The following is a 24,461-nucleotide window of genomic DNA, read 5'->3' as shown; positions in this document are numbered from 1 at the left end:
GATGCAAAAAGCAACCTTAAAACGATAGCAGTTAATTTATTTTGAAACAGTCCAGTCAATGCTATTGATGATGAAATAGTTTAATTAATATTTATTAGATACTATTAGTCTTCTTACATAGTAAGTAATAAAAATGTCCCCTAACAAGAGGAATTATTGTTTATGTGATTCATTCTCAAAAACTTTCCACTAAATTTAGAATGCTGAAGTTTCTTACAACTATGCCATATTTTTCACTATTTTGTCTGTTTCTGTATCAGCCACAGTCAGACAAATTTTCCCTGGTAAAAAAGAAAGATACAGACTTCTTATTGTGCTATGATCACTTCTTCCATTACTTTGAAAAAAGTCCTGGCTCAGTACTTCAGTTGTCGAGCATGCTCATGTCTGACTAACCTCTGCTGAAGATAGGATGATACCCAGCACATTATTGAAGCCTGAAGCACACATGAACCAATGAATAGAAGCAGAGACATCAAGTAGAGTGTATTGAAAATGAGCTCAACTACTCCCTAAGAGAAAAAAAAATGAAAGTAAGAAAAAGGATTTTAGATTATTGAAATGGTATGGTTCCAATCCTTGAAGCAAGGTAAGTAGTAGGAGAGATTTGGGGTCTTCTCACACTTTTTAGACACATACAATAGTTTAGTTCGTCATGAGTGGATGGATAAAATATTATCATAATGATCAAATACTTAAGTGTGACTTACAGAAGAGGTTATCTGTGGTTAAAGTCCTGATGCACAATTTGCATATGGTTGAAAACATTAAGTAGCAAATATTAAGATATTTAAATTGCTTCATATTTTGTATAATAAACTTGTTTTAAATTTATCATCAGTATAATCTTGGTTAAGCAGAGATATATGTGTTGTAGAAGTTTTCAATCCCAATTCAGGGTTTCTACCCTGCCTTTGATCATTTAGTTCCAGCATAAAAGGCACACGACTTTTATTATTTGCAGTAAACCTTAATCAGCACAGAGCTGGTCAGATATCTACCCTCTATGCTATTTAAATCTATTTCCTACAAATAACCTGAGTTATTACTTACTATAGTTCATCTGGGCTGATCTTAACTCCAGTTGACCAGCCCTCATGGCCAGGTTTTCTTGACTCCTAACCCGCAGGGACTTTCTCTTCCTCCTCACCTTCTTCTCTCTCTCATGGCTCTCCTCTGACATCCCGTCATGGCCAGAAACCCTAAAACTTGACTATGTCTCCTCTGCTCAGGTATTATAAAGGCATCTTTATTCATTAGCCAAAAATAACTTGGAGACAAGGTGCCTTAGGTTTATGTGTTGACTCTCTTGTCTCTGGGCAATCAGGTCTTGAGGAACCAGTTTAGCATTAGAATACAAGCAGCATCAGGCAAAGTTAACACAAAGTGTGTGTGTTTGTGTGTGCATGTGTGTGTGTGTGTGTATTTCATAGTGTGAGTTAAGAAAAAAAGAAAAATTATTAAAGAATTCATCTGTGAATATCTCTACCACATTATTTTATTTTTAGATTCAATATTCTGAATTTTAGCTAAAAATATGCCCAAGAATTATATAAAATAAGTAAAATAAATACTCATTCTTATATTGGACTTTCAGATCTTAACAGTACTCATCAGCTGAAACTGTATTTTCTATTAAAAACAGAAATAATATCTTTCAATTGTCTGTAGTTATACATTACTGGTTTTGAAATACAGTACTTGGTATCCATATAGAAGGTTTTGAAATATTTATTGCTAGGTATTGCCAACTACTTCCACAGCAAAACCTACCACGATCTCTAATATCTATATCTGATGAAAAATCATTATTCCTATCTACAACTAGAGATATTTTGTTGTATACAGAATGTATAATTTAAGAAATATGTTTTGAAACCATAGAGCTCAAATCTGGAACAAGATTTACAGAACATGTACTCTAAATCATTTTATAATATAATGAACTGTGTCATGATGGAAAACAACCCACTGAATGTTCTACAGCTAGCTTGGGGAAAGTTCATGACCAGATCTTCTGACTCATGGTCGCTTACTTTGGCTCTTAAGCTATAGCACTAAAACAGACAGAAATGAAGCTAGTGCTCCGTGGATTTTCCTCTTCAAGAGTATGAAAAACAGTGACTTGCTTTGTGGCACTATGAAATGGGGAGAAAAGATCAAATAGACACCTGTTCTCATTATTTTCGAAGCCTTCAGCTTCTATGATTCAGTTTCTTCTTTTTAATGATTAAATGGATACTTACATGAAAGTATGAAGCCATTAAGTTTTAGAGATAATGTGCATGAAGTATCTAGTATATAGCATATCATTTCCAATCTTACACTATCCCACCTAGGAATAACACTTAGGAACTTCTATGTTCCTAAGATAAGCTCACTGAGAGAGCTATTTCCTTAGTATGCTGTTCTACATGATTATAAAAAAACATTTTCTAGAATACAGAAAATTATTACTAATTCTTCTTTACTGTGTTTGGTCACCTCCTTTATATTTTAGCAAATATTTTATTAAAATGAGCCTAGACATTTATTGGACAAACTAAAACATGGGATGACAAAGCAGTTATCTTTTAAAAAATAATTAAATTTTTTCATTTTTTGTCAGAGATATTTTCTGATATTCCTTCCCTTCCCGAAAGTGATTCTGAATCTTCCTCATCTCCCTACATGCCAAGATTTTACAGAACACTTTCTTTCTATTTCGTGTTCTTGTAAAACAAAACAAAATTAAAAAGGTATATAATCTCTCAGAATATATTCACATGCATTTCAAACTGTAGGTTGAAGCTTTTTATTTTTCAGTTTTTATTTGACTCGTGATACTAACCTAAAATGTTGATCTCATCTTATTTTTAACCTCCACTTTGGAAGCTATTATTTTATCACCAAGAAATTACAACATGGAAATATTTATTGATGCTCTACTTTTTGAGCAGAATTCATGCTTAAGATTCCTCCTTAGCAAACAAGAAAGGTTAGGACTTAACTGTGATGACAACTCTGTCTCCAAACATCACCACAGTGTTTCATATATCTCAGTAGATTCACAAAACTATCTCCAAGCCATGAGCAGAGAAAACAGCTCTCCTCCTAGCAGTGTAGAGAATAAGATTCTCTCACAGGCATCTCCAAAAATCATTAACAGGAAAATGACCCTTTCATGGAGAGTAGCAAGAAGGACTTGATGACCTGAAGGGAGCTGTGGGTTCAATGCAGACTTATCATCCTAGAAATTGTTAAATAGTAAATACTTAGTGGATGTTAGTGTGTAGATTTTGGCTGCAGTTCTCCAAAGCATCAGTAAATCTGGCTCATATTTCAGCACATAACTATTTTAAAAATTTAAAAATAAACTATTGATTAAGATTTGAGTATTATTTAATTGATTTATGTTTCCTTGAAATGATCTTTAAAACCATTTCTCATGTAGATGTTTAACCTGATATTTTTTAAAGGTAAAATAATAATTACACTTTAAAATTGAATCAGCTAAATAAAGTATATAATGTTGATTTCCTAGGCTATTCTTTGGGATACTAATATTAAATGCACTGCATTTATATTTCTGAGCTCATAATGTATATGTTGGAACGTGTATTTTTCAGAAATATTCCAGTACAAATTCTCCTGATACAATTTCTTTTATGAAAAGGGAAATATAATAAATCACAGTATCAAAAAATTGTTTAATTAATATATTAATTGTAAGCCAAGTCTATTATGTAAAGAAATGAGATTTTAGAAGTAGTTATTGGAAGAAAGCTACAGTCACATAATTTCTTCATAAGACCAGTTTCTTAAGAGTTTAGATCAAATAATTTTGACTAAAATGTTTAGACTTATACGAGCAAGTTCTTTGTCCTCAACAGTCTGTTTATAAAATGAGTTTAAGTGTAAGGTGAAAATATGAACTAATAATCAGCCTTCATAAAGGGGAACAGAAACTGAAAAAATATCTTACAATAAAGAAAATAGGCTGTGTTACTTAAGAGTGCATTTCAGCATATAATATGTCTGAAAAGAAACCAAGGAAAAGGACAGCTATGTTTTCATGAATTTTCTCATCTAAGGTTAAAAAGGGAGCAAGAAAGCAAAATTAAAAACAGTAAAATAGCAAAACAGCCCCAGCCTTACCTCACATTGATTTAGTTCAGTGACTAATTTTTGTTGATGATTTCCAGAATTTTATTAGAATATCAACGTTTTGAGTGATGTGATTTAAAAAAAATTGATATGCAGCTGTTCAGTCTGTATGTTAATTTGCCTTTGCATAACCGAATCATTTTAATTTGTGTTTGTCTGTTTATAGAATATTTGCATAATCAAAATCACATGGTTACTGTAGGTACTCAGGAGATACTTCAATACTGGCCCTAAGAATATCACTTCCCTTTTGCAAAGTAGTGTTGCTGCTGTCCTTCTTGGAGTAGATCTTTTTTTCTGTACTTCTGTGTACCTGGTATGGTATTGGTGCTAGCTTTGATCAACAAAACCTACCCAGTTCAATGTTGAGTTCTGCATTCTCAGCCACAGCAAGACTGATAACTTCTGTCTATTCATCTTGTAATGCTGTGGTAATTCCTGTCAGGTCTCAAGAATGAACCAAGTGGGAGAAATTCAAAGCACCCAGCTGAGCCATGGCATTAACCAACAGACTTGTGGTTGAGTTCCTGGAGCTGAACCAGCCCCAGCTGAATGCAGTCACACAAATAAACTCAAGAAAACCAACGCAAGATGAATACACCCACAAAAATGTCTGAATTAGTCAGTTACTATTTAATCTGTTTAGGATTTGAAACGGTTTCTTACATAACAATGGATAAGTATCACATTTCTTTACTCTTACCAGATTATATAACAAAGTATAACAAATTAAAGTGGTTAAAAATCAATTCAGAATTTATTGATTTTGAAAATGACACCATAAACATGTAACTCTACTGAGATGCACAGTAACAAAAGTGAAAAGAGGCATCCATCAGCTAAATGGAATGTGAACATTTTTATTACTTGCTGAAAATATCTATTTAGTCTGTATTTTTTAATGAATAAAACATATATTGAAGTATACCATTATCTCATACTACTGTGCAGGATGTCTACACAATAAAAGCTAAATGCAGGGTGAAAGCAATTACTATGTAAGAGGAGATATTTCAAAATCTCCCCAATTAAGGAAATGGACAATACTTAGGAGGAGTTAGAATTGCATCATTATGTATCAAATTAATTCTCTAATTCTTTGACAGATGGTCTGGAGCCACTTAAGGTAGAAGAATTCTCATTATTGACAGAATTGTAATAGCACTTTTTGATGATTCTGTGTCCTTATGATTTAACATAAATTTTGATTCCAATTCCTTTTTGTTTTCTATCTATCATAGAAACTGTTGAATATTTCATTAATGTTCGATAAATACACTGACCCTTACAATTGATTTTTCTTTTTGTTTCTAAACCAAACATCTCTTCTTGTGGATATTAAGCGAAAATAACTGAATGACTTTCACTTCCAATTTTCCAAGCATTTTGAAATGTCCTCTACAGAGACACCCATTAGCCTAGGAGTATCCTCCAGATCTAGATGTGATCTCATTTACCACTGTACACATGGGACCAGCGTTTAGTTAATTACTAAATGTTGGCTTGGTGAAAGGTCAGAGAATACTGGTAAAATATAAATATTTATAATCCAGATACTTTCAAGTTCTATGACTCTGAATAAACTGCAGTTTCCCATCCCATGCCTTAGGTAGAACATATGAGAAAATGTCTAAATTTTCCAAGGCAGCGTGAATTGAGTTGAATGATTGCTTCTGGAAAAGTGAAACACTGTGGGAAGAATAGTTCTTAAATCATTTGTATACTTTGTACTTCCCAAAATCTTCACACAAGAAGACAGCAATCATTGGAAGAAAATTGTGATTGAGAGGCAGAGAGTTACTTTTAAAAGGTGACATTTATAAATCAACTGAAAATTATCCACAACAAAGTCTGGTTAGATGAAAGAGAAAGGGTATTTTGCTCACCTGTAGTAGTGGCAGTGTCAGGCCTTGCTGACTGACAGAGGATTACTCAGTCTTTGTTCTCTTTCCATGGTCCACGTGTCTAACTTCATTGCCTCCAGGCAAAGACACAAGTCAGAGGCATCTTGAGTGAAAGAGAGACTTTCCGGTGCACATTTCCTTCCTGGACTTTTCCTACTATTCTCTCAGTTTGAAAATTAGCTCCCCTCTGCATAGGTTTTAAAATATTTTTTTCAGAACATATTGATTTACAAAAGTACTTTGTGGTTTCTTATAGAGAATGCACTTAGCACTAATAGCATGCTTATTTCTCGCTCCTGACTCCACAGAAAGAGGTTTTTCCAGAAATGAGATAGAAAAAAATTAGGGGTCATCTTTCTTTTCTTGTGTATTTATTTTGAGACCTACTACATCTTAATACATGTTAACTAAAATAATGAACTTGTAAAATAAAAAATAAACAAAGGTAAAAGAGAAATAAAATACACGAAAATGAAATAAATAAAAATAAAAAATAAATTAAAAAATAATAATAAAAATGAAAATGACAAATGTATAATTAAAAATAGACAAAGCATTTTCAGAAATTGAGACTAGGATAATTGAAACAGTCACTCAAAATTTATTAGATTGTCATAAATCTCATTCATTTCAAGTATAGCATATTATTAAAAATAGTAATTAATTAGTTTTATTTGCTGGTTTTGAAAGAGAGTCTTAAGTAGCTCAGGTTGGCCTTGAATTTACTAAGTAGCCAAGGATAACACTGACCTTCTGCTCCTCCTGTTTCCACTTCTACCACAACAAGCCTTAGTTACTCTATTTTGCATTTATGTTTAGTGATATGTAAGAGTTAGTCATCAAATAGTAGATCAGAGTGAGTTATACTGTTACATATATTTGTTCTTTTATAGATATAATATTTTTCATCAGAAGCCTCAGAGTTGTGACTCAAATCTCTAAAAACACAAGAAGTCAGAACTGCAGTTTTCTGGAAGAATCTTCCCTAGCCATCAGGATGAGGCCACACATAATCACACAAGATGTCTCCTCTTAGCAAACCTGTTGACTGCAAATCTAAGGATAATTGCAGTTGCTCTTTCTGTGTTTTGCTCAGTAAGTCTTCTCTAGAGTGATTAGGTGGACATGGCAGATTGCCTTTTCCCAGGCAGGGGATTGTAGTAAGGGACAAAAGTGCAAACCAGATAATAAGGCTGTCTATAATGAGTGCAGCATGCCAACACTAAAATGTTTCAGGAAAAGGAATGTATCATGATAGTATCTCTTCTGTACGTTTGAGATTATTTCAAACCTAAAATGCAACACAGCAAAGAAATAGAATTGCTAAAGCTTGCTATTGTTTGATGCTTTTTAAAAAAAAACTCAATGGGATTTGAGAGTTTTAAGCTAACATCTAAATTGTACAATTAATATATCAATACAAATTTCACCCAAATGTTTCTTATCCTCAAAATGCTGACTGTGTGAGTATATGTTTGTTATTCTTCCCCCAAAAGATGACTTGCTATCTATCAAAAATTTGTTGCAATTTGGTGGATATGTATGGGATGAGGATTGGTTCGACTTCCCTGTGTCACCTAGTTGGAAGACAGCTAAACAGCTCACATGTTGATGACTGTAAAGTATACACTCAACTTTCAATGACTGCAATCAAATATCATGACTAACATTTAGCCAGACTTATAGTCATTAGATTAACAAATCAACAAAACTTAATCTCAAACTTTGTTTCAGAAATTTCTTATTTATGGATAGTCTGCTCTTGAGGTTTGGTCTTTTGCTCATATTCTAATGCTAAATGCTGGTCCCCAAGCCGGTTGCCCTCAGAGACAATACAGTTTACACATACCTAAGTGACATACCCAAGTAACCCTATGTATCCTTGCCCTCCAAGTTATCCCTAGTTGATGAATAAAGATGGTTACAGATAGTAGCAGGCTCAAGAGAGATAGGCTGGGTTCTTGGCTTCATAGGCTCTGTGATAGAGGAGGTCAAGATGGGGAGAGAGTAGAGAGAAGGAAGCCACCATGGTGTAAGTGAGTTCTGAATGCATGTCCACAAGGGCTGGCCAATTGGAGTTAATGGCAGGCCAGATGGTACATAGCAAATTATAATTCAGGGTTATTGATGGGGAAATAGATTCTAATAGCATAGATGGTAGATATCTGCCCAGCACTAATGCTGATCAAAGCTTTATTATAATAATAAAAGTTGTGTGTCTTTTATCCAGGAACTAAATGATCAAAGGCAAGGCAGAAACCCCAATTGAGATTAAATATTTTCTACAATAGTCTGCCATTTTCTAAACAGTCTGTTTGTGAAGAAATTAAATGCTTAGACTTATTAATGAATTAAGAGTTTATTGAAATAAATAAATGACAGACAACTTATAGATACCATTAGTGTTCAATTTGGTTGACTCAATGAGCTTTATTAAAATTAGAGGAATATATATGAGGGGTAACTTTTAGAAACAGAAAATGTGTCAAATACAGCTAACCAACATATGCTATTTCAACATTGGTGACCATCCTGCTGTTGTAAATGTTACCAAAAAAAGTAACTTTTTGCCTCTAAACAGCAATCTCCCCAACCCCAATGACCACTTCTGTGTTAAGATTTTGACAGACCAAGATAATATATGTTTTTGAAACAGTTTTCTCCATGGTGTTTTATTTTTCCAAAGCAGCCAAGTAATTCAATTCATAATTTTTGGTAAACTTAATAGTCATCATTTTCTTCTTATAGTCATAAAAATCCAGAAATCTGAAGCACATGGCATAACCTGCAAACAACTCAACTGAATGGAGATTATACTTTCCAAACAGCTCAGCTATTCACAGCTTCATCCAGACAGCTCATCTGTCTTCTAGACAGCCTTCCTTGTCTAAATTTTTTTTAGGTCACATACCATCTCTGAGTTTTCTCCAGCAGTTCATACAGCTTTTGTATAGTTGAGAGTGGAAAGGCATAGTGAATCTACTCAGTTTCATGGACTTCCTGAATCTATTCTGAGTTGTTTACTTCCTTTGCCTAAAGAGATTCCCTGCACTTTGGACTGCTTTATTTTCACTTTGAGTATATGTTTTGTTTAACCTCCCTTTCAACAAACTGTCCTAAAATAGCCTATCATTTCATTAACACTACCAGTCTTTAATATTCTTTGTTTTAAAGAGTTTTCCTCTGAGACAAAAGGATGTGATAAGGAAGGAGATTGCTACACAACAGGAGCAGCAACAACACACATACAATATATACACACATTATCAGACCAATATTTGATTACTTTAAAGCAAAGAGGAAAAAAATTGAAAGGAATTTACTAGTGATTGATTTATGTGTAAGAGACAGAGAAACTAGAAGCAGATCTTCCTCCAGCCTCTCCACAAAGAATGCCACTCTGGTAGTATTTTGATCTGATTCCAATGATGCCTATTTTAGACTTTGGACATTTTGAACTATAAAGCAATATAATTGAACCTCTTTAATCTATGACGTTTGAGAAATCTATTGAGGCAGATATAAAGTAATTAGAATAGGAACAGAAATACCTAAGAACACAGAAATAATCACTTTATTTTGGATAATGTCAGAAAAAGACTTCAGGATCAAGTGGTCACTGAGAAAATAGTTTGAGGTATTTAAAAAACTTTTAAAGAAACCTAGTAGCTGATAAAATGGTGAGTAATATTATGTAACAGTGACCTATTATATAATATTATCTTTGTGGCGTAGTGGAAAAATAGAACATGTACCTAATGAGATATGAAGACATTCCTAATTAAAATGTTGATGATGAAAAAGTTGTGCTTGTTACCCAAGGGAATGCAAAAAGAGAGAAAATAAAACCAAGAGTGTATGTTTGCAAATAAACACCTGAAAGAATAAAGAGAACCTACATTTCATTCTTTTTTTAATTGGATATTTTCTTTATTTACATTTCAAATGTTTTCCTCTTTCCCAGTTCTCCCCCACTCCATTCTTAAATGATTAAAAAAAATGTGGGATTTGCTTCTCATCAACTCAATAATTTATACATTACAGCACAAAAGACATTGTGCTAAGGCTTCAAATATACTAGTACTGATAATATTGTTTGAAATATTATGGACATAAAGCTACTTCTTTAGTCCATAAGAAGCTTACTAGTATTATTGAGATTAAGGATTAAGTAAAGGCTGATATGGTGAAAGACACTACAAAAAAATTTAAAAGATAGCTGGAGTAGCCATTCTAATAGGAAATAAAATCCACTTTCAACCAAAAGTTATCAAAAATTTATAAGGAAGAACACTTCATACTCATCAAAGGAAAAATTCCAAGAACTCTCAAATCTGAACCTCTATGATCCAAATGCAAGGGCACCCACATTCATAAAAGAAACTTTATTAAAGCTCAAAGCACACATTTTACCTCATACTATAATAGTGGGAGACTTCCACACCCCACTCTCATCAATGGACAGATCATGGAATCACAAACTTTAGTTTACAGAGGCAACAGTGAAACTAACAGAAGTTATGGACCAAATGGATTTAAGAGATATCAATGAACATTTCATCCTAAAATAAAAGAATATACTTTTTTCTCAGCACTTCATGATATTTTATCCAAAACCGACCATATATTCTCGATCACAAAACAGGCCTCAACAGACACTAGAAGAATGAAATAATCCCATGAATCCTATAAGATCACCACAAACTAAGGCTGGTCTTCAATAGCAACAACGACAAAAAGCCTCCATACACATGGAAGCTGAGCAACACCCTACTAAATGATAATTTGATCAAGGAAGAAATTTAAAAAAAAAGAAATTAAAGACTTTTAGAATTTAATGTAAATGAAGGGACAACATATCCAAACTTATAGGACACAATGAAAGCAGAGCTAAGAGGAAAACTCATAGCTCTAAGTGCCTCCAAAATAAAACTGGATAGAGTATGTACTAGCAGCTTAACAGCACACTTTAGAGCTCTGGAACCAAAAGAAGTAAATATACCCAAGAGGAGTAGAAGGCTTAAATCAACCAAGTAGAAAAAAAAAGAGAACTATAGAAAGAATTAAAAAACAAGCAAACAAACGAACAAACAAAAACGGGCTGGTTCTTAGAGAAAAAAAATCACCAAGATAGATAAACCCTTAGCTAGAACCAGAGGGCATGGAAACGGTATCCAAATTAACCAAATCAGAAATAAAAGTGGAGATATAACAATAGAAACTGAAAAAAATTAAAAAATCATCAGATCCTACTACGAATGCCTATATTCAACAAACTGGAAAAATCTGGATGAAATGGACAATTTTCTAGGCTGATATCAGGTACCAAAGTTAAATGAGGATTAAATAAACCATCTAAACAATCCCTTAACCCTAAAAGAAATAGAACCAGTCATTAGAAGTTTCCCAATCAAAAAAAGCCCAGGACCAGATGGGTTCAGTATAGAATCCTATCAGACTTTCAAAGAAGACCTAATACCAATACTCTTCAAACTATTTCACAAAATAGGAACAGAAGGACCACTAACCAATTTGTTCTATGAAGCCACAGTTACAATGATACCAAAACCACACAAAAACAAAGAGATCTACAGACCAATTTTCCTTATTAATATCAATGCAAAAATAATCAATGAAATTCTTGCAAACCGAATCCAAGAACACATCAAAATGATCATTCATCACATTCAAGTAGGCTTCATCCCAGGGATGCGGAGATAGTTTAATATATAGAAATCTATCAATGTAATCCACTATATAAATAAACTAAAAAAAACCCACATGATTATCTTACTACATGCTGAGAAAGCATTTGACAAAATTAAGCATCCCTTCATGTTAAAAGTCTTGGAAAGATCAGGAATTCAAGGCCGGTTCCTAAACACAGTAAAACAAATATACAGCAAACCAGTAGCCAACCTCAAGGTAAATGGAGAGAAATTGAAGACATCCCACTAAAATCAGGGACTAGGCAAGGCTGCCCACTCTCACCCTATCTATTCAATATAGTACTGGAAGTTCTAGCTAGAGCAATTAGACAACAAAAGGATGTCAAGGGGGTACAAATTGAAAAGGAAGAAGTCAAAATATCACTATTTGCAGATGATATGATAGTATACTTAAGTGACTCCAAAAATTCCACCAGAGGTCTCCTAAACCTGATAAACAACTTCAGCCAAGTGGCCTGATATAAAATTAACTCAAAAATTCAGTAGCCTTCTTCTACTCAAAGGATAAATGGGCTGAGAAAGAAATTAGGGAAATGGCTTCTGTTAATAGGACAAAACAACAACCAACAGATTGGGAAAAGATCTTTACCAATCCTACATACGATAGAGGTCTAATATTCAATATATATAAAGAATCCAAGAAATTAGAGTCCAGAGAATCAAATAACCCTATTAAAAATGGCGAACAGAGCTAAATAGAGAATTCTTACCTGAGGAAGCTTGACTGGATGAGAGAAGCACCTAAAGAAATGTTCAACATCCTTAGTCATAAGGGAAATGCAAATCAAAACAACCCTGAGATTCTACCTCACATCAATCAGAATGGCTAAGAACAAAAACTCAGGTGACAGCACATGCTGGAGAGGATATGAAGAAAGAGGAACACTCCCCCACTGTTAGTGGGATTGCAAGCTGGTTCAACCATTGTGGAAATCAGTCTGGTGGTTCCTCAGAAAATTGGACATAGTACTATCTGAGTACTCAGCTATACCACCCTGGGCCTATACCCAGAAGATGGTCCAACATGTAATAGGGACATATGCTCCACTTTGTTCATAGTAGCCATATTTATAATACCCAGAAGCTGGAAACAACTCGGATGTCCTTCAACAGAGGAATGGATACAGAAATGTGATATATTTACAAAATGCAGCTACTAAAAACAATGACTCATGACATTTGCAGGCAAATGGATGGAACTTGAAAATATCATCCTTAGTGAGGTAATTAGTCACAAAAGAACATACATTGTATGTACTCACTGATAAGTAAGTGTTATTAGCCCAAAAGTTTCGAATAATCAAGATTCAATTCATAGACCGTATGAATCCCAAGAAGATGAAAGACCAAAGTGTGGATTCTTCATTGCTTTTTAGAAGGGGGGTTAAAATATTCACAGGAGGAAATATGGAGACAAAGAGTGGAGCAGAGACTGAAGGATAGGCCACCCAGAGACTACCCCACCTAGAGATACATCCTGTATATACAATCACCAAACCAGGACGCTATTGTGGATGCCATGAAGTGCTTGCTGACAGGAGCCTCATATGGCTGTCTCCTGAGGGGCGTTGCCAGAACCTGACAAATACAGAGGCAGACGCTCACAGCCAACCATTGGACTGAGTATGGGGTCTTGAAGGAGGAGTTGGAGAAGAGACTGAAGGAGTTGTAAGGGTTTGCTGCCTCATATGTGTGTGTGTGTGGCGGGGGGGAGAGGCGGGTCGGGGAGGAAGCAATGGTTTCAATCGGCCAGACTCCCTGGAGCTTCTGGCGACTGGTCCATCAACCAAAGAGTACACATGGAGGAATCCATGATTCGGGCCACATATGTGGCAGAGGATGGTCGTGTTGGACATCAGTGGGAGGAGCAGTCCTTGGGCCTGAGTGTGTTCCATGCCCCAGTGTAGGGGAATTCCAGGTTGGGAAGATGGGAGTGGATGAGTGAGTGGGTGGGAGAGCACCCTCAGAGAGTCAGGGGGAGAGGGAATGGGATAGGAGGCTTTCCAAGGTTTCTCACTTCTGTGGACTTGCAATTTCTCAGTTACACTACCTTGACTTTTCACCTCTCTTGTGATTTTACCTCATGCATCGGAGATGACCTGGAAAGGGAAAAACAATTGAAATGTAAATAAAGAAAATATCCATTAAAAATAACTCTTTTTAAAAAAAGGCTTGTATCAATGTTACTTTTATGTGTCAATTCTTGTTTTATGTAAAAGAAATGAGAAGGATGAGAGCACTATTAAAACTTGAATTTTGAATCAGACATGGTGTTTTCCATATGGTGGATGGATCATCCGTTTATAACAATGTTTTTCAACCTGTGGGTTGAAATGACCATTTCACAGGGTAGCTTAAGACAATCAATAACACAGATATTTATATTAGAGTTCTTAAAAGTCTCAAATTACAGTTATGAAGTAGCAACAACAATAATTTTATGGTGGGTGGGGTCACCACATTATCAGGAACAGTATTAAAAGGTCATAGCATTAGGAAGGTTGAGAACCATTGATTTCTATGGGCTTAATAACATCAAGCCTGACTTCCCATGAGCAAATAGGACACTTTAATTTGAATACTTGCTTCATACTTGAACTGTCTTTCTTCCTGGATTTTAATTCAGCCATTATTTTGTGGGTTTTATATGAACAAGCTTCCAAAATGAAATATCTCTCCTCCTTTTTCTCCCTCCCCCTCTCCCTTTTACTCCCTCTCACTCCCTTTCTTACACACACATCTTGAATCTGATTCTCTGTATTATCTAGACTAATGCAGAGTTCAGAGTTTTTGTTTGTTTGGTGTGTGTGTGTGTGTGTGTGTGTGTATGTGTGTGTAAGTTTTTCTACAGTATGAGCCAACAATATACAAGAATCATTTACCTGACTTTGTGTTTTGTAGTTACATGGTGTCTCAAGAAGGAACACTAAGGCTTGGGAAAAGAGAATAGCTTGGAGTCAGAGATCCTAACCTGAATCTGGCATAGACCCAGTGTAAGATACATCCCTGAGAGGCAGTTGTAGGGAAGTTGTAGAATCACCAGACACTGAGTAGAAAATTTAGTGGCCAAATATGGGTCTACTAGAGATTATCAGATATCTCAGTTCCATAAGGAACCAAATATCAAAACCCCACAAATTCATATAAGTCTCCCATCCAGCAAATAAGATTCTCTAGTTAATAGTTTTATCATTTTATTTAGTTCTTTCATTCTTCGTTATTTTCCCCTTAACTACATCATCAACAATGTTTTTATTATACTAAAATCAAAATTTTATATTATAATGTCCTTCATTCTGTTATCCAACTCTTATTATTAAAAATCTTTCTGATAATATTCTACATTTGTTGTCTTATTTTTCTTGTTCATAACACTTTTCTCTACTCATCTTTTTAAACTTATTTGTTATATAACTGTTCTGTGCTCTTTTTCTCCTTTCTTGGTTTGTTCCTTTTTTCATCCCTGTGCTGATTTTTGCTCTTATTTTTTTTCAAGCTTTATAGCATATTCTGTATTCACTTAGAATTTTGTTTTTATTTTCCTTTTTTTATGCTTTTTTTTTGGTTTGCTTTTGGTTTTTACAGTCATGGATTATATACTGGTGGGTTTTAATTATTTTTCAGTACATTTCCTTATCTTCTATATTTTTTAATTTGGTGTTTTATTATAGCAGTGTTTTCTTTCTTTTTTCTTTTCTTTTTTTTTTTAATTTCTCACTTATTACATCCCAACCACATTTTCCATCCCCTGCTAATTTTCCCCTACCTGATCCATCCCCCTTCCCTTCAAAAAAGATCAGGCCTCCCAAAGACATCAACCAAACACAACATAACAAGCGTAATAAGACCAGATACTTACCACCACATTAAGACTGGACAAGGCAATCCAGTAGTAGGAAAAGGATACAAGAAGTAGGCAAAACAGTCAAACATAGCCCCTGATCCTACTGGTAGGTTTTCTACAAGAACACAACCAAGACATATATGCAGAAGAGCTATGTCAGACCCCTACAGGGCCTTGATCTCTGTGAGTCTCCACAAATAAGAGTCAGTTGATTCTGTGGACCATATTCTTGTGGTGTCCCTGACCCCTCTAGTTCTCCTGATCCTTCCTCCCTCACAATCTTCTGCAGGAATCTTGAGCTTCTCCAAATGTTTGGTGTGGAACTCTGCATCTCTCCCATCCCTTGCTAGATTAAGTCTCCAGTTTCTTTGATGGTGATATGCTAGAATCTGGTCCCAGAACACTCTTAAGGCCGGACAAACTGTAGGCTAAAGGTTTTGTTACTAGGTTGGCATCTCAATCCATCCACTTCATGCCTTGCTTGATTATGGAGAATAGCTGGTTCAGTCTCATGCCCCTCAATTTTAGGAGGTTACTCTTGTAGATTCCATAAGGCGTTCATTATACTTGGTTTCTAGCTCAGCCTGAAATTCTGGGAGAAATGACAAGAATTGGAGGGGGGAGTACTACAGAGTGTTTTCTATCTCTGAGTTATACCATGTATTGATTTATTCAACAAGGAAAGTCTACACATGAGATTCCAAATAATTTCAGAAAACATATGAAAATTATGTGATATATACGTTGTAACCCAGAGAACAAGAAACATCAAAAAATCTAAGGAACATATCTCTTTACAAAGGCACAATTTTAAGCTATATATTTATATAAGAAGAGTTTAAACGTTTAATAATGAAACTGACCAATGACATCGAAGAAGAAGCAATCAGATAAATTCAGATTAACATTTGGAGAAAAAAAGACCCAACCTAGAAACAAAGGTCAGCAATATTGCTGAGAAACATCTAGCAAAACAGGTGGAAATATCAGCAACATGGAAATTTTTTTAAGTAAAAAAATGAGGTTTTGATGAAAATACAAATTATAGATATAAATAAATCAATGAATAATATAAAAACAATGGCAAATGACATGTAAAAATTCAGTTACTGGGAAGAAAACATGTGAGAAAAGAAGAGCAAGAAATAAAGAAGAAAAGAGGTTTAGAATCTCAAGTAGATGTGAACAAAAAAGATCCTTTCTATGACATTTTAGTCAATATTTTAATAGAACCACTCAGAAACTGTAGAGAAAAAAATGGGAGATGCGAATTTTGATTATAAAGGCACATACTTAAGCACAGTGTCCATTCTCTTACCAGTTGACCTAAACTCCAAGAAATAATAGGATTATATATTTTAAGTCCAGAAAATAGATAATTGTTAATCAAAATCAAATGATCTGTTAATAGAGATGGAAACATGAACACTCCAAGACAAGCAGATCTAAACCTGTTTATCATTAACAAGCTAGCACTGGGAAGCTGCTTTAGGAATAGCATGGACTAAACATGCTTTAGGAATAGATTGAGAAGCAACACAGCTCACAAACACACAGGAAGATAAGTATCATGAAAGGTATAGCTGAGTAAAGAAGAAATAGGTAGGAATGCATGCCAGACACTAGTAATTAAACAAGGTAGAAAATAAAATGACAAAAATCATCAAGGATATCTCAGTAATTATTTTAAATGAAAATTCCCTCATCTCACCAAAAAACAGACAGACAGTAACTAACTGGCTTGAAAACCAGGATTCAACTGTCAATACTCTTAAGAAGAGAATACTTTGTTAACACACAGAACTACAGAGTTACATTCATGGGTACTTGTGCGCTATTAAACAAATAAAAGATGAAAAATGGTGAAATATATATGCTATTAAGGAAATAAATTTCAAACCAAAGTTATTGAAAAGGTATAAAGATATTGATAAAGAAACAATTCATCAATTGTAAGTAGCTGCATAAATGAAAAGTATTTGGGTGAAAATTTTTATTTAAAAACATTAAAGATCAGGTGTATTCTGACATGTGAGTGTCTTCAGTACCTCAATGTAATCTTTTAATGGTTCTTCCAACCTAAGACTTGTCAAAAGCTCTTCATATCAAAACAACACCATAGATTAGATGGCTTCTTCTTAGCCATTAGTGGAACCTCCATTGAAGCAGACAATGTTCTAGACAAGAAAGGAAGCTTACTAAATAAAATAATCTAAACAGTTTCTTATATAATTAGAGTAGAATAGTTTTAGAAATTAATAACCAAAGAACTACAAAACTTCACCAGCATTTGTAGACTGAACAATGTACATTTTAATGATGAATATCACTAACAAAACAAGGGAGAAGTGAATAAAAATGAACTATCACTTGGAAACTTTGGGGAAATTTTATAGCTCTGAATATCTATATTAAAAAATCTAACAAATTGTTTAATGACGTCTCTTGAACTCTTAGTAAATCAAGAAGAAGGAAGTATGTGGAAAGAAATAATGAAATCAGGACAGAAATTAATGAATGGAAGCCTAAGTACACAAAGAATAAATCAGACTAAAAGCTGGTTCTTTCAAAGGGTAAACTATATCAACAAAACTTTAGCTAATAAACTTAATAAAATAACTAAGAAAAAGACAAAGACTGAAGATAATAAAATTATAGATAATAACGATATGAGTTTTTAACAAAATCCGGAGGATCCAGAATATTCTGAAAAGTTCAGTAACACAAAAGTTGAAATCTAAAAGAAATTGATGAAATCCTAGATATATCACTAACATTAAATTAAAAAAAAATACATGAACATCTTAAAGGATTTATAACGAGTGAAAACACTGAAGTTGTCATAAAATGCCTTCACAAAATAGAGCTTTAGGACCACTTAGATTATGTACTGAATATTACTAAGAAGAGATAATATCTATACTTGTTAAAGTATTCTCTGTGGGACTGAAAAGTACAGTACCAGTCTTTTTCAATGAAGTCAATATTGTTGTGACACCAAACAATATAAGGACACCATAAATAAAATGATAACTCTACATTATTTCATTAATGAACATATTCATAAAAGTCTCAATAAAATGGTAGGAAATTGAATTAAAGAACATTTTAGGAACTTCATATACCGTGATTGTGACATTTTGATCCCAGGATGCCCTAATTGCTGCTCACTTTTGACTCTCAGGTCTGTGTGGTCTTTCACATGACTTTCACACTTTTGCAAAAGCAAGCAGCCGTTAAATTTCTTCAGAAAGTTTCTGCAGAAAGTTTCTGGCATTTGAAGGTGATATTGTTTTCTGAGTTTGGCACTGATGTCATCACACATTATTTGAGCAATGAGATATGGATAGGTGACCCAGAGGCAGCAGCTCATAATAGTTCAGTGAACAACTTGCTGAGAATGACACAGGACTGGTAGCCAGGACTGGGGTGTTCCCTTCATTGAACAACACACATCACAACCAACAGGCCACTGAAAATATAAAGGAGGAGACGAAGTGCATTCTCGGACTGTTGAATGTTCATTTGAAGACACATGCTTTTGTGGAGATTAAATGAGTAACACTGACTGATGTTATAGTTGTTTTTCTGTTGTGGATCTATAAACAGATAGTGGCTTCTTCTTTCCATCAGATCTCCCCAGGACCAAACCCTGGCATTTGACTGGTACTAACACTAGACCAGGGTAAACCTTGGATAAGAGAAAATTAAGAGGATACTTTAATTTGAAAATAAACAGTCCATAGAGAGATAATCTACAAAAGACATATCGCTGAGAGTTGAGGTTCACAGGAAGAAATTCCAGGCTGAGAAAATGTAGAGGAAATGCAGTGTTATAGAGATCTGAGTAGAAAACATATGAACATGAAAAGGTATCATCACTAGAATGTTCCAGCAGTTGGGGAAACAATGGAAGAATGGCTTTGCTAGTACCATATTCTTGGAAATGAACGACAGACTTCTGAGGTCAAGAGATCTTATTTTATTGGTTATTTTCTTTATTTGCGTTTCAAATGTTATACCCCTTCCCCCCTCCCCATTTCTATAAGGATGCTTCCTCACCCACCTACTCCAACTTCACCACTCTAGCAGTCACCAACACAGGACCAAGGGATTCCCCTCCCATTGATGCCTGACAAGGCCATCCTCTGCTACATATGCAGCTGGAGCCATGGATCCCTCCATGTGTTCTCCTTGGTTGGTGGCTTAGTTCTTGGGAGCTCTGGATGTCTTGTTCTTTGATATCATTGTTCTTCCTATGGAGCTGTAAACTCCTTCGGATCCTTTAATCATTCCCCTAACTCCTCCATTGGGAACCCTGTGATCAGTCCAACAATTGGCTGGAAGCATTCACATCTGTATTTGTCAGGCTCGGGCAGAGCCTCTTAGGAGACAGCTATATCAGGCTCCTGTCAGCAAGCACTTCTTGACATCAGCAATAGTGTCTGGTTTTGGTGGCTGCTTGTGGGATGGATTCCCAGGTGGGGCAGTACGTGGATGGCCTTTCCTTCAGTCTCTGCTCTACTCTTTGTCCCTATATTTCCTTTAGACAGGAACAATTCGGAGTTAACATTTTGGAGATGTGGAGGTGGCTACCCCATCCCTCAACCAGGGGTTGTGCCCATCCTCTGGATATGGTCTCTACAGATTCTCTCTCCCCTGTGTTGGGTATTTTTGCTAATGTCATCTACACTGAGTCCTGGTAGCCTTTTGCTTTCATAGCATCTGGGACATTCTAGGGTTACCCCCTGTTCTCTACCTCCCACTGCTACACATCTCCATTCAATTTCCTGACACTCTTATTTCTACCCCATCTTCTCCCACACTGACACTGTTCACCATTTTCCACTCCTTCTCCTCTCTCCCTCCCAAATGCTTCTATACCTCTACCTTCCAACATTATTTTGTTACTGCTTCTAAGTAGGACTGAATCATCTAAACTTTGGTATTCCTTCTTGAGTTTCATATGGTCTGTGGGTTGTATCATGGGTATTTTGAGCTTCTTTCCCCTTAATATCCACTTATCAGTGAGTACATACCATGTGTGTTTTTTTGTGACTGGGTTGCCTCACTCAGGATGATTGATATTTTCTAGTTCCATCCACTTGCCTGAAAATTTCATGAAGTCATTGTTTTTTATTGCTAAGTAGCACTGTACTGTGTAAATATACTATATTTTCTGTATCCATTCCTCTGTTAAGGGAATTCTGGATTGTTTCCAACTTCTGGATATTATAAACAAAGCTGCTATGAACATAGTGGAGCATGTGTCCTTGCCATATCTTGGAGCATCTTTTGGCTATATACCCAGGAGTGCTACAGCTGGGTCTTCAGGTAGTACTATGTCTAATTTTCTGAGGAACAGCCAGATTGGTTTCCAGAGTGATTTTACCAGCTTGCAGTTCCACCAACAATGGAGGAGTGTTCCTTTTTCTCCACATGATTGCCAGCAACTGCTGTCACCTGAATTTTTGATCTTAGCCATTCTGACTGGTGTGAGGTGGAATCTCAGGCTTGTTTTGATTTTCATTTCCCTGATGACTAAAGATGTTGAACATTTCTTTAGGTGCTTTTCTCAGGCAGTCAAGGTTCCTCAATTGAGAATTCTCTATCTCTGTTTCCCATTTTTCCTTTTCTTTCTTTCTTTTTTTTAATTTTATGTATTCACCATTACTCTCTTCAGATACACCAGAAGAGGTATCAGACCCCATTGCAGATGGTTGTGAGCCACCATGTGGTTGCTAGGAATTGAACTCAGGACCTCTGAAAGAGTAGTCAGTGCTCTTAACCACTGAACCATCTCTCCAGCCCTGTTTCCCATTTTTTAATAGGGTTATTTGGCTCTCTGGAGTCTAACTTTGTGGGTTCTTTGTATATCTTGGTTATTAGACCTCTATTGGATGTAGGATTGGGAAGATCTTTTCCCAATCTGTAGGTTGCCATTTTGTTGTGATGGCAGTATCCTTTTCCTTACAGAAGATCAATAGTTGATCTTAGAATCTGCATCATTTGTGTTCTGTTCAGGAAATTTTCTCTGTGCCGATGTGTTCGAGGCTCTTTTCTCTTTTCTATTTTCTCTTCTATTAAATTCAGTGTATCTTGTTTTATGTGGAGGTCCTTGATTCACTTGGTCTTGAGCTTTGTACAAGGAGATAATAATGGATCAATTTGCATTTTTCTACATGCTGAGCACCAAGTGAATATTAGCATCTGAACTACCAGTCATACAGGAACTAGATCCTAGCAGAGAGATACTAGAATCCTGGTTTGAGAGTATTTCCTGAGATGGAAGCATTCAGCAAGTGGTCCATACCATCATTCAGAATGAGACCTTCAGTGAGCACTTCCTTGTGGATCCAGCTGCTGCACCAGTCCTTCAGGAGATAAGGGTAATTAAGAAAGTTGACTATATTTTAAATATCATTTTATTCAATTGAGTGTGTAATAAGAATGTTTACTATTTAAATTAATTATAATAGATTTTGTGATAGCTTTAAACTAAACTTATTATTTTTTTATTTGTAGATTCATTATTAAGTATTTTATATGTTAGGCACTGTGGCCAAAAAATAAACAAAATGAGGTGTGAAAATATACAGTACTATTGTTTGCCTGATTTTAAAATCTAGGTAATCCTAGATAACTAACAGAAAATGCAGGTTAAATGTAAACCTATGCTTTATCCAGGATCTTAACAAGGGAAAGTGAAGGCTTTGACTTATCAAAGCATAAAATGTCATGTATGAGGTCCTGGGTGTGGTTTAAAGAGGATGTGTTAACATTTCCCAAAAAAGAGCAATGCAGTTTAAAGTGTAGGAGACTACAATTGGAGTGGTCAAAGAAAGAAGAATTTGTGGTATACATATAGTGAAGAGATGGATAGATATTGGTTTTTGTGTTATGTATTTAGAATCACTAAGAACAATGTTTTTAATCAGCCATCAAACTTTAAGCATATATTTTTGATGATGATTTTAGATTATAAAATTTTCCTATGCTTGTCCTGTAGGTTATAGCTGCCATTTTTCTCTAAAGTAACTAACATAAAAACTGCCTTGTGCCATATGCTGCAGGTCATTTTGTGAGGCATTTCTTAGATGCTGACAGTGCAGGGCAAAAAGAATCATGAATTGAGTGGGGAAATAGCAACTATATTTTGCTCAAACAACATCCTATAGCAGGCTCACTTAGCATTTAATGATTAAGAAGACCTCACAAACATGTCTGCTGGCTGTGTCCCTCTGGAATCAACTGGTCTACTTCATAGGTCTGTGACAAGCATTGTCACTGCAAGAGGGATCAGCATTTTGATTGGGCTATTTTACATGTCTGTTGTCTTGTATACAGCAGCCATCGTTGAGATAACTGAATTTCTCATCATTGCATAGAACCTGATCTTCTAGGATGCAACACAGAAAAGAAGAGAAAATGTTCAATTTTTCAATGTTTCTACCTATTAAATGTTATTACTATCTCATTTGCTAAATAAGTTACATGGGCAAGTGTAGAATTAAGCAATAGAGACACTAACAAAAGTAATGAGTTTAAAATGATGTCAAAATTGAAGCCATTAACACAATCACATATGGTAGATATCAGGAATCGCTACAGAATTTTTAAAATGGTAGACATTTTATGAAATTTATTATTCATCTTTTTCTTCGCTTGAGAACTTTATGTTCAAGTCCCAAGCAAATTTTTCAGATGGGATGTTTTAGTTTTTTTCTACTATGATCTTTGGTTGTTTTAGTTTGTTTCTACTATGATCTTAGTTCCTGGGAGCTCTGAGGGGTCCAGTTAGTTGATACAGTTTTTCTTCCTAAGGTATTGCAATACTCTTCAGCTCATCCAGTTCTTACTCTAACTCTCCCATTGGGGTTCTTGTGCTCAGTCCAATGGCTGGCTGTGAATATCTGTGATTAGCTGCATCTGTCTTATTCAGGTGCTAGCAGAACCTCTCAGAGGATAGCCATGCCAGCATGTTTGCAAGCAGATCTTGGCATCAGTGATAAAACCTTTAAATAATAGTTATCTCAACTCTTGAATAAAAAACACTGGCTAACTGTATAGATGAAGTAACTAAATCTACATGTCATCTAAATAAACACATACCAGTTTTAAAGTTGGTCATGAAAGCACAGATTAAAAATATTCCTGTCTTATGGACCTAGGAGGAAAAGAGGTACTGATATACTAATATCTGGAAAAAAAGAACAGACTTTGTATTAAAATTAATCTGAATAGACAAAGGAGGAAATGACACTAATAAAAAGAACAAGTAAATATGTTAACTGTGCGACAGTGGGCTGTAAGAGGTAGTGTGGTATCCAGTTGAGTCTGCTTTGAACCCCAGTGACCCTAATGGGATGGTAGGTAGGAGTTCAGCCTTGCTCCTGGTCCCTGATTCCTTTCACTTATCCACAGCCCCTCCAAAGAAAGATTTGTGGCCTTAGGTCACATAGCACAGGTAGCACAGGTAGAGGGTGTGACTACTGGCAGCAGAGCCTCAAGAGATCTCCATATTCATGAGATACCTAGAGGCCAGAGGGTGTAGCCAATTAAGCATTCTTTCCCAGACCCTCCTCCTTGCAAAAGATATTTAACCTCAGGCCAACACTGAGGACATTGGGTATAGCTTCATCCACTTTCCACCATGACAATAAATCTTTTAAGACCATGGACTTCCTCTCGTACTTGAGGCCTGCCATGGAGAACAGTAGAGGGGGCCTTCAACTAATGAGCTGCTACCTACTCTTCCGTGGAGGACTTCTCTGCATTCCAGCCATGAAGGCCTGCAAACCCAAGCAAGCTAGCCTAGCCAGCCATGACTTAGCCAAG

This window comes from Grammomys surdaster, unplaced genomic scaffold (assembly GCF_004785775.1).
Source record: "Grammomys surdaster isolate TR1022 unplaced genomic scaffold, NIH_TR_1.0 126391, whole genome shotgun sequence".
In the NCBI taxonomy this organism is placed as follows: Eukaryota; Metazoa; Chordata; class Mammalia; order Rodentia; family Muridae; genus Grammomys; species Grammomys surdaster.
This window is presented reverse-complemented; position numbering follows the sequence as displayed.